Source organism: Lathyrus oleraceus, chromosome 2, assembly GCF_024323335.1.
Source record: "Lathyrus oleraceus cultivar Zhongwan6 chromosome 2, CAAS_Psat_ZW6_1.0, whole genome shotgun sequence".
Classification (NCBI taxonomy): Eukaryota; Viridiplantae; Streptophyta; class Magnoliopsida; order Fabales; family Fabaceae; genus Lathyrus; species Lathyrus oleraceus.
In genome coordinates, this window is record NC_066580.1 from 274,232,605 (window position 1) to 274,246,050 (window position 13,446).

Below are 13,446 nucleotides of genomic sequence, written 5' to 3' on the forward strand. Positions count from 1 at the left end.
AACCGGTTAACACTGTAAAAAGAGGAAAAATTCCAATTCCCATTAATTCTCAGTAACTTCTTTCCTTAAATAACTCCACTCCTTTTCCCTTAAATAACTTCTCTTTTATTCTCCCTACTATTTTCACATAACATGATTTTTTCAACACATATCAAGTTTATCACATATTCACACAAATCCTAACCCCACAAATATAGGATATTTTCCCCCAATGCTAAAACTATCTAAGAACTCACCTAGTAGAAGAAGATGATGAAGTTGGTGATGATGAAGATGAGATGGTGGTGCTTCCATGGCTTCCTTCTTCTTCTCCCATGAGTCTTCTTCTTCTTCTCCTCTTCTTCCTCCTTCTCTTCCTTCTTCTCTTTCTTTTCCTTCTTCTCTTTCTTTTCTTTCTGATATCTCTCTTCCTCCCTTACCTACTTCTTCTTATCTTTTTCCTTTCTTTTACCACCACACAAATATATATATATATATATTATAATCTTAGGTAGTAACAAAATATCCCAATTGATATTTTGTCTTCCAGTACCAATTGACCAATTATTAATGTTACCAAAAATGTCCTCTCTTGTAATTATTAATATTGGTCTGTCTCTTTATTCATAATTAATCCCTTCAGAGTTCACTGGTTACTCTATTGGTCCCAATTGACAACATTTAGAGCACAAAGGAGCTCTAATCGTTACAAATGATAATAGATAATTTACATAGGAATTCAATTGATCTCAACTGACAACTAATTGAGCATTTAAGGAAATATGGGATATTACAATCTCTTATTTAAATAATTAAACCACTCACTATGCACACCAAGTTAGTTAATTCAATTATTTAATTATATCAACTAAATAATTAATTAACACACCAAATTAATTAATATACTCGATCATTATACTACCTAACAACCGATTAATTACTTAACACTCCAAATAATTAAAAATAATATAATAATAATAATAATATACGAACTAATTACTAAAATTGAGCTGTTACAGGTAATAACAATCTTGTTCATCAAGATTGATTGAAATTCTCCATAGGTTTTGGGGGATTTCCAACATCTGGTATCAAGAGCTCCGGTTAATCGATTCGTGGGAAGAAAATCACCATGACAACGAATCATCCAAACGGGGATTTTCCAGCAAATCTTCCGATTCTCAAGAACAACAATTATGAGAAATGGTGCAAGTAGATAAAGGTTGTGTTATGTTATCAAGATCTTTGGGATCTTGTGAAGGAAGGAGTAGCAACGCTTGCATAAGCCGCGACTGATCAAGAAAAGGTTAACCACTCACGAATTTGCCCAGAAAGTGAATTTTGCACGAATTTGCCCAGAAAGTGAATTTTGCTACGCGTTAACTGTAAAAAGAGGAAAAATTCCAATATTAACCGGTTAACACTGTAAAAAGAGGAAAAATTCCAATTCCCATTAATTCTCAGTAACTTCTTTCCTTAAATAACTCCACTCCTTTTCCCTTAAATAACTTCTCTTTTATTCTCCCTACTATTTTCACATAACATGATTTTTTCAACACATATCAAGTTTATCACATATTCACACAAATCCTAACCCCACAAATATAGGATATTTTCCCCCAATGTTAAAACTATCTAAGAACTCACCTAGTAGAAGAAGATGATGAAGTTGGTGATGATGAAGATGAGATGATGGTGCTTCCATGGCTTCCTTCTTCTTCTCCCATGAGTCTTCTTCTTCTTCTCCTCTTCTTCCTCCTTCTCTTCCTTCTTCTCTTTCTTTTCCTTCTTCTCTTTCTTTTCTTTCTGATATCTCTCTTCCTCCCTTACCTACTTCTTCTTATCTTTTTCCTTTCTTTTACCACCACACAAATATATATATATATATATATATATATATATATATATATATATATATATATATATATATTATATATATATATATATATATATATATATATATATATATATATATATATATATATATATATATATATATATATATATATATATATATATATATATTATAATCTTAGGTAGTAACAAAATATCCCAATTGATATTTTGTCTTCCAGTACCAATTGACCAATTATTAATGTTACCAAAAATGTCCTCTCTTGTAATTATTAATATTGGTCTGTCTCTTTATTCATAATTAATCCCTTCAGAGTTCACTGGTTACTCTATTGGTCCCCATTGACAACATTTAGAGCACAAAGGAGCTCTAATCGTTACAAATGATAATAGATAATTTACATAGGAATTCAATTGATCTCAACTGACAACTAATTGAGCATTTAAGGAAATATGGGATATTACAATCTCTTATTTAAATAATTAAACCACTCACTATGCACACCAAGTTAGTTAATTCAATTATTTAATTATATCAACTAAATAATTAATTAACACACCAGATTAATTAATATACTCGATCATTATACTACCTAACAACCGATTAATTACTTAACACTCCAAATAATTAAAAATAATATAATAATAATAATATACGAACTAATTACTAAAATTGAGCCGTTACAGGTAATAACAATCTTGTTCATCAAGATTGATTGAAATTCTCCATAGGTTTTGGGGGATTTCCAACATCTGGTATCAAGAGCTCCGATTAATCGATTCGTGGGAAGAAAATCACCATGACAACGAATCATCCAAACGGGGATTTTCCAGCAAATCTTTCGATTCTCAAGAACAACAATTATGAGAAATGGTGCAAGTAGATAAAGGTTGTGTTATGTTATCAAGATCTTTGGGATCTTGTGAAGGAAGGAGTAGCAACGCTTGCATAAGCCGCGACTGATCAAGAAAAGGTTGCATATAAAGAATTAAAGAAGAAAGATTATAAAGCTCTCTTTATAATCCACCAATGTGTTGATACAGATAACTTTGAAAAAGTTAATGATGCAGAGTCAGCAAAAGAAGCATGGGAAATTCTGGAGAAATCGTTTGGAGGCGCGGAGAAGGTGAAAGAGGCGAGGTTACAAACTCACAAAAGAACGTATGAATTGTTTCAGATGGAAGAAAGTGAAAGCATAACTGATTTCTTCACCAAGGTTACGAAACTGGTGAATCAAATCAAGGTATGTGGAGAAGTGTTGACATCAAAATCTGTTGTTGGAAAGATCTTGAGGTCGTTGGCTCCAAAGTTCGACCATGTGGTAGTAGCCATAGAAGAGTCAAAAGATTTGTCAAAATTGACAAAGGAAGAGCTTCAAGGGACGCTTGAATCTCATGAACAAAGAATGGCTAAAAGAGCTGCAGGAAAGTCGAAGAGTGATATGGCTTTGCAGGCTCAATCAGCAAAAGAAAGAAAAGGCAAAGAAAGCTGGAATGGAAACAAAGGCATAGGAGGTTACAATAATTCGATTGGTTGAAATCAGCAAGAAGGAAACTGGTCGAATCAGAGAAAACCCTGGAACCAAGGCAACCAAAGAGGTGGTGTTGCAGGTAGAGGAAGAGGTGGTGGTCAAAATCCAGACAAGAGTCACATTCAGTGTTATAATTGTCAAAGGTATGATCACTATTTTAGTGATTGTCCAGAAAAGTAGAAGAATCAAGAAACTTATGCAAAGCTGGCGAAACATGAAGAAGAAGAGATGTTGCTGATGGTTACAACAAGAGAAGAAGAGAGATTCAAGGACCAGTGGTACTTGGACTCAGGATGCTCATCACACATGTCTGGAAGAAAAAATTGGTTTGTCAACATAAAGCCCTCAATGAAGAACATGGTGAAATTCGCAAATGACAACACTCTAGCAGCTGAAGGTGTTGGTGATGTTCTAATTATGAGAAAAGATGGCAAGAGGTCAGTAATTTCAAATGTGTTGTACATACCAGGCATAAAGAGTAATTTGCTCAACATAGGGCAGTTGGTCGAAAAGAACTACAAGATGTCGATCGAAGACAAGATGATGAGAGTTCTCGACTCAAATGGAAGGTTGATCTTGAAGGCTCCAATGTCTCAGAATAGAACCTTCAAGATTGAACTAAATGTGATGGAGCATAAGTGCCTTGCAACAACAGCCAGCAAAGATGAATGAATATGGCATTACAGACTTGGCCATCTCAATTTCAAAGACATCAAAGATTTGAACAGAAGAAATATGGTTTCAGGATTACCAGAAATCGACATTCCAAACGAAATGTGTGAAAAATATGTGGAGGCAAAGCAGCATAAGAACATCTTCAGTAAGGATGCAGGAAGAAGGTCGAAGGCAATTCTTGAAGTCATATACTTTGATGTATGTGGTCCTCTCCAAGTGGATTCGATTGGAGGTAACAAATACTTTGTTATATTCATAGATGATTTCAGTCGAAAACTATGGTCTTACTTGATCCAGAAGAAAAGTGAAGTGATTGAGGTATTTTCAAAGTTTAAATCTATGGTCGAAAGACAGAGCGGTCGAAAGATCAAGATTTTGAGAACTGATGGTGGTGGAGAATATGTGTCGAAAGAATTCGATGCACTATGTATGAAAGAAGGGATTGTGCATGAGGTGGCGCCACCCTACACTCCACAGTAGAATGGAGTTGCAGAGAGGAAGAATAGAACCATTATGAATATGGTTAGAAGTATGTTGAAAGGCAAGCATCTACCCAAAGAATTATAGGGAGAAGTTGTGTCGACTGCGACATATATCCTGAACAGATGTCCGACGAAGAAGCTAGAAGGAATCACACCAGAAGAATGTTAGTATGGTGTCAAGCCTAGCTTGAGTCATCTGAGGGTGTTTGGATCTATAACATATAGACATGTGCCAGATCAGTTGAGAAGAAAACTTGAGGACAAGTCCAGTCAGATGATCCTGATAGGATATCATTCTACTGGAGGATACAAGTTGTTCGACCTAGTGAATAAGCAAGTAGTGATCAATAGGGACATGATCATATATGAGCTTAAAGAGTGGGATTGGACTGAGAATGTCAAGAAAGATTCAGTGAGAATCTTTTGTGATGAACCAACTAGTGAAGTCGAAAGAGAAGTTCGACAGGAAGAAGTCAGAGGTGAAGCAAGTACAAGCAGACCTCAGAGAACAAGATGTATGCCTGCAAGATTGCAAGAATGTGTGATTACATCAGATGATGTGGTCGATGAAAAAGGTGAGTTGGTCCATTATGCTTTCTACGCAGATGTTGAACCTGTCAATGTAGCTGAGGCATTGAAAGATTCAAAGTGGATGAAAGCAATGGATGAAGAACTGAAGTCAATCGAAGTCAACAACACTTGGTCACTTGTCGAATTGCCCCAAGACAAGAAGGCAATCGATGTGAAGTGGGTATACAAGGTGAAATTGAATCCCAAAGGAGAAGTGACTCGACACAAGGCGAGACTTGTGGCGAAAGGATTTCTTCAGAAAGAAGGAATCGACTTTGATGAAGTTTTTGCACATGTTGCTAGAATTGAAACAATTAGGTTGGTTGTTGGTCTAGCAAACATGAACAACTGGCAGATGTGTCAGATGGATGTGAAATGTGCATTCCTTAATGGCCCTTTAGAAGAAGAAGTTTATGTTGCACAACCAGCTGGGTTTGTGAAACATGGCGAAGAAAGAAAAGTGTACAGGCTGAATAAAGCCCTGTACGGACTTAAACAAGCTCCAAGAGCTTGGAACAAGAAGATATATGATTTTCTAAGGGAGAAGGAATTCGTGAAGTGCAAATATGAACATGGAGTATATGTAAGAAGAAGCAAGAGTGATTTGCTTATACTATGCCTCTATGTCGATGACCTGTTGATAACAGGTAGCTGCAAGAAGGAGATCGAAGACTTCAAAGGTGATCTCAACAAGGAATTCAAAATGTCAGATTTGGGTGACATTTCATATTTCCTTGGCATCGAATTCTACAAGAGTGGTAAAGGTTTAATGATGCATCAAAGAAGGTATGCAATCGAAATTCTCAAGAGATTTGAGATGCAAGATTGCAACCCAACTTCGACTCCAGCTGAGCCTAGATTAGCACTGTCGAAGGATTTAGATGAAGATGATGTCGACCCAACAAAATACAGAAGACTTATTGGGTTACTTCGATACCTGTGTCATACAAGGCCTGACTTAACATACAATGTAGGTATGGTAAGTAGGTTCATGCAGAAGCCAAAGGTATCACATCTAGCAGCGGCGAAGAGTGAAAGGAACTCTCGACTATGGCATTTTGTTTCTTGCAGCTGATGAAGGAAAAGAATGCAAATTAGTGGGATACACCGACTCAAGTTGGTGTAGTGATGCTGAGGATCAAAAATCCATATCTAGCTATGTGTTTATGCTAGGTGGTGCACCAATTGCTTGGAGTTCGAGAAAAAAGCCAGTAGTGGCATTATCATCGTGCGAAGCAGAATACATAGCTGCTTCTCTTTGTGCATGTCAAGTAACATGGATGGTGAATCTGGTCAAAGAGATAACATCGAAGAGTCATGGAGCAATTACTATGAAGATCGACAACATGTCAGCTATCAATCTGGCGAAGAATCCGATAGCACATGGTCGAAGCAAGCACATCGAAATGAGGTTCCATTATCTTCGAGAGCAGGTAGCAGATGGGAAGATGAAAGTGGAACACTGCAGAACTGAGAATCAGATTGCAAACATCATGACGAAGGGAGTACAGGTCGAAGTGTTCAGAAGGCTAAGAGCTATGATGAATGTAGATAGCTTAGACACAATGAATTAGGTGGTGTGTTAAATTGTAATTCCTTGTGTCGAAGCAGGTTGCTCGACAGAAGCAGGGAAGTGTCCAACCACCTAATGTGTTGAGTAGTGTTAGCTATTTTTAGGCTTTTATAATTTTGGGCTTTTATAGTTTTGGGCCTTGGCTTGAGGTCCAAGTTAACCTAAACCTATAAATAGAGGGAGTAACCCTTATTTTTGTAATAAAGGTGAATAGAGTATTCACAACAATTGTATTCACAGTATTTTGCAGTTGCAAAATGAATAAGAAGTTCTCCACAGTTTGTGGACAGAGAGAAACTCTGCAGAATTATAATACTCTTCTTCTTCATCGTTCCTATACACTCTCTTTCTCCATTGTTCTTTCTTTTCATTGCCGTTGTATGGGTGATAACAATCTTGTTCATCAAGATTGATTGAAATTCTCCATAGGTTTTGGGGGATTTCCAACACATGTATCCATCTATTAGGTTTCATGTTTCTAAGAAAAGTAGCTCTATGTTATTTTCACTATTTGTTTTATTTTTCGTAACTTTAACCCATCTTTGTCTATAAAAAGAGTCATTTTCTTTATTTCTTTTTTTCATTGTAATTTTTCTTAATCAACATATTTTGATATCAATACATTATAATTAAACAAATTTAGATTTAAAAAAACTAAAATATCAATACATTACAATTTAAATAAACAAAAGTCTTCATAATTTTTTTTGCATATTCTCTTGTTTTAGTGTTTAACACATATATTTGATTTTTTATTTTTAAAAATGCAATGAAATAAGTATAAATGATTCTTTCAATGATGATTTGGTGTAGTAAACATAGTCACGTTTATAAGGCTACTATGATAAACAAATAAAATAAGTAGCTAAGTAATAAGTATATGTATATGTCATTTTAATTCAAAGACATGCACTTGGAGTGTTTGTACCCATCATATAATGTTCAAAGAAAATTTAGATATTTTGTCATGTATCCATCTCCTAGATTTCAGGTTTCTAACAAAAGTAGTTCTACGTTATTTTAACAATTTGTTATCTTTTTCATAACTTTAACCTATCTTTGTCTATAAAAACTGTCATTTTTTTATTTCTTTTTTCATTGTAATTTTTGTTAAACAACATATTTTGATATCAATACATTATATATTAGATTTTCATATTTAAAAAACTCAAATATCAATACATTACAATTTGATTCAATCAAATTAATCATAAAAATTCCACATATTCTCCTGTTTTAAGTTGGTAAGTAATAAGTTACAATTTGCAATTAAAATACATTACAATTTATTCAAAAATTAGATTTAAAAAAATTAAAATATCAATACAATTTACAATTTATCTCTTGTTTTAGTGTTTAACACATATATTTGATTTTTTATTTTTAAAAATGATATGAAATAAGTATAAATGATTCTTTCAATGATGATTTGTAAACATAGTCACCTTTAGAAGGCTGCAAATGATAAACAAATACAATAAGTTGCTACGTATATGTATATGTCATTTTAATTCAAAGACTTGCACTTGGAATGTTTCAACGCATCATATAATGTTCAAAGCAAATTTAGCTCTTTTTCCTTGTATCCATCTACTAGATTTCATGTTTCTAACAAAAGTAACTATACGTTATTTTCACAATTTGTTTTATTTTTCATAACTTTAACCCATCTTTGTCTATAAAAACTTTCATTTTCTTTATTTCTTTTTTTCATTGTAATTTTTTATAAGCAACATATTTTAATATCAATACATTATATATTAGATTTTCAATAATAAAAAAACTCAAATATCAATACATTACAATTTAAGTCAATAAAATTAATCATAAAAAATCTGCATATTCTCTTGTTTAAGTGTTTAACACATATATTCAATTTTTTTAAAAAAGGTATGAAATAATGATAAATGATTCTTTCAATGATGATTTGATGTAGTAAACATAGTCACCATTAAAAAGCTACTATGATAAAAATAAATAAGTAGGTAAGTAATATATGCCATTTTAATTCTAAGACACGCATTTGGAGTGTTGCAACCATCCTATAATGTTCAAAGCAAACTTAGATCTTTTGCCATGTATCAATCTATTAGGTTTCATGTTTCTAAAAAAAGTAGCTCTATGTTATTTTCACTATTTGTTTTATTTTTCATAACTTTAACCCATCTTTGTCTATAAAAAGAGTTATTTTCTTTATTTCTTTTTTTCATTGTAATTTTTTTTAATCAACATATTTTGATATCAATACATTATATTAAAAAAATAGATTTAAAAAAACTAAAATATCAATACGTTACAATTTAAATCAATAGAAGTCTTCATAATGTTTTTGCATATTCTCTTGTTTTAGTGTTTAACACATATATTTGATATTTTATTTTTAAAAATGGTATGAAATAAGTATAAATGAATCTTTCAATGAGGATTTGTAAAGATAATCACGTTTAGAAGGCTACTATGATAAAAAAAAAATACAATAAGTAGCTAAGTAATAAGTATATGTATATGCCATTTATCCATACTATAATGTTCAAATCAAACTTACCTCTTTTTCATTGTAATTTTTTTAAACAACATATTTTGATATCAATACATTATATTTAAAAATAATTATATTTAAAAAAACACAAATATCAATACATTACAATTTAAATCAATAAAATTATTCATAATTGTTTTGCATATTCTCTTGTTTTAGTGTTTAACTACATATTTCATTTTTTATTTTTAGAAGTAGTATGAAATAAGTATAAATGATTCTTTCAATGATGATTTGTAAACATAGTCACCGTTAGAAGGCTATAATGATAAACAAATACAATAAGTAGCTAAGTAATAAGTATATGTATATGTCATTTTAATTCAAAGACTTGCACTTGGAGTGTTTCAATCCATCATATAATGTTCAAAGCAAATTTAGCTCTTTTTCCTTTTATCCATCTACTAGATTTGATGTTTCTAACAAAAGTAAGTCTATGTTATTTTCACAACTTGTTTTATTTTTCATAACTTTAACCCATCTTTGTCTCTAAAAACTGTCATTTTCTTTATCTCTATTTTTATTTTAATTTTTTTAGACAACATATTTTGATATCAAGACATTATATTTTAGATTTTCATATTTAAAAAAACCTCAAATATCAATATATTACAATTTAAGTCAATAAAATTAATCATAAAAAATATCCATATTCTCCTGTTTTCGTGTTTAACACATATATTTAATTTTTTTAAAATAAGGTATGAAATAAGGATAAATGATTCTTTAAATGATAATTTGGTGTAGTAAACTTAGTCACGTTTAGAAGGCTACTGTGATAAAAAAATACAATAAATAGCTAAGTAATAAGTTAATTAATATGCCATTTAAATTCAAAGACATGCATTTGGAGTCTTTCAATCCATCCTATATTATTGAAATCAAACTTAGCTCTTTTGCCATGTATCCATCTAATAGGTTTCATGTTTCTAACAAAAGTACCTCTACGTTATTTTCAATATTTGTTTTATTTTTCATAACTTTAACCCATCTCTGTCTGTAAAAAGAGTCATTTTCTATATTTCTTTTTAATTGTAATTTTTTTTAAATAACATATTTTGATACCAATACATTATATTTAAAATAAATTAGATTTAAAAAAACACAAATATCAATACATTACAATTTAAATGAATAAAATTATTTATATTTTTTTTGCATACTCTCGTGTTTTAGTGTTTAACACATATATTTGATTTTTTAGTTTAAAAATGGTATGAAATAAGTATAAATGATTCTTTCAATGATGATTTGTAAACATAGTCACCTTTTGAAGGCTATAATGATAAACAAATACAATAAGGCTATATGTATATATCATTTTAATTTAAAGATTTGGACTTGGAGTGTTTTTACCCATCATATAATGTTCAAAGCAAATTTATCTCTTTTTCCTTGTATCCATCTACTAAATTTCATGTTTCTAACAAAAGTAACTCTACGTTATATTCATAATTTGTTTTGTTTTTCATAACTTTAACCCATCTTTTCCTATAAAACCTGTCATTTTCTTTATTTCTTTTTTTCATTTTCATTTTTTTTAAACAACCTATTTTGCTATCAATAAATTATTATTTTAGATTTTAATATTTAAAAAAAAACTCAAATGTCAATACATTACACTTTAAGTCAATAAAATTAATCATAAAAAATTCGCACATATATTTGATATTTTTTTAAAAAGGTATGAAATAAGAATAAATGATTCTTTCAATGATGATTTGGTGTAGTAAACATAGTCACCTGAAGACTACTATGATAAAAAAATACAATAAATAGCTAAGTAATAAGTATATGTATATGCCATTTTAATTCAAAGACATGCATTTGGAGTGTTTCAACCCACCCTTATAATGTTCAAAGCAAAATTAGCTCTTTTGCCATGTATCCATCCAATAGGTTTCACGTTTCTAACAAAAGTAGCTCTACGTTATTTTCACAATTTGTTTTATTTTTCATATCTTTAACCCATCTTTGTCTATAAAAACTGACATTTTCTTTATTTATTATTTTCATTGTATTTTTTTAAATAACATATTTTGATATCTCTACATTATATTTAAAAAAATGTAGATTTAAAAAAACACATATATTAATACATTACAATGTAAATCAATAAAATTATTCATAAAAAATCTGCATATTCTCTTGTTTTAGTGTTTAACACATATATTTAATTTTTTATTTTAAAAAAAGGTATGAAATAAGTATAAATGATTTTTTTCAATGATGATTTGTAAACATAGTCCCCTTTAGAAGGCTACAATTATAATAAAATACAACAAGTAGCTAAGTAATAAGTATATGTATATGTCAATTTAATTCAAATACATGCACTTGGACTGTTTCAACCCATCATATAATGTTCAAAGCAAAACTAGCTCTTTTGCCATGTGTCCATCTTACAGGTTTCATGTTTCTAACCAGAGTAGATATATGTTATTTTCACAATTTGTATTATTCTTGATAATTTTAACACATCTTTGTCTATAAAAATTGTTATTTTCATTATTTATTTATTTTTGTAACTTTTTTTAAACAACATATTTTGCTATCAAGAAATTGTTATTTAGAGATTCATATTTTAGAAAACCTCAAATATCAATACATTACAATTTAAGTCAATAAAATTAATCAAAAAAAATCTCCATATTCTCTTGTTTTAGTGTTCAACACATATATTTTTTTTTTTTGAAAGGTATGAAATAAGGATAAATTATTCTTTAAATGATAATTTGGTGTAGTAAATATAGTCACGTTTAGAAGGCTACGGTTATAAAAAAAATCAATAAGTAGCTAAGTAATAAGTTAATATATATGCCATTTAAATTTAAAGACATGCATTTGGAGTTTTTCAATCCATCCTATAATGTTCAAAGCAAACATAGCTCTTTTTCCTTTTATCCATCTACTAGATTTCATGTTTCTAACAAAAGTAACTCTATGTTATATTCACAACATATTTCTTTCATTCATCTTTGTCTATAAAAATTGTCATTTTCTATATATCCTTTTTTATTGTAATTTTTTTTAGACAACATATTTTGATATCAATACATTATATTTTATATTTTACATATTTAAAAAAACTCAAATATCAATACATTACAATTTAAGTCAATAAAATTCATCATAAAAAAATACGCATATTCTCTTATTTTCGTGTTTAACACATATATTTGATTTTTTTAAAAGGTATGAAATAAGGATAAATGATTCTTTCGATGATAATTTGGTGTAGTAAACATAGTCACGTTCAGAAAGCTACTATGATAAACAAATACAATAAGTAGCTAAGTAATACGTATATGTATATGTCATTTTAATTCAAAGACATCTTGGAGTGTTTCAACCCATCATATAATGTTCAAAACAAATTTAGCTCTTTTGCCATGTATCCATCTATTAGGTTTCACGTTTCTAACAAAAGTAGCTTTATATTATTTTTAGTATTTGTTTTATTTTTCAAAACATTAACCCATCTTTGTCTATATAAAGAGTCATTTTCTTTATTTCATTGTAATTTTTTTTTAAACAACATATTTTGATATCAATACATTATATTTAAAAAAATAGATTTAAAAAAACTCAGATATTAATACATTACAATTTAAATCAGAAAAATTATTCATAATATTTTTGCATATTCTCTTGTTGTAGTGTTTAACACATATATTTTATTTTTTATTTTTAAAAAAGGTATGAAATATGTATAAATGATTTTTTCAATGATGATTTGTAAACATAGTCACAAATAGAAGGCTACAATTATAATAAAATACAATATGTAGCTAAGTAATAAGTATATGTATATGTCATTTTAATTTAAAGACATGCATTTGGACTGTTTCAACCCAACATATAATGTTCAAAGCAAATTTAGTTCTTTTGCCATGTATCCATCTAATAAGTTTCATGTTTCTAACCAAAGTAGCTCTATATTATTTTCACAATTTGTTTTATTCTTCATAACTTTAACCCTTGTTTGTCAATAAAAAGTGTCATTTTCATTATTTCTTTTTTTATTTGTAATTTTTTTAAACAACATATTTTGCTATCAAAAAATTGTATTTTAGATTTTCATATTTTAAAAAACCTCAAATATCAATACATTACAATTTAAGTCAATAAAATTAATCATAAAAAATCTGCATATTTTCTAGTTTTAATGTTTAACACATATATTTAAATTTTTTTTGAAAGGTACAAAATAAGGATAAATGATTCTTTAAATGATAATTT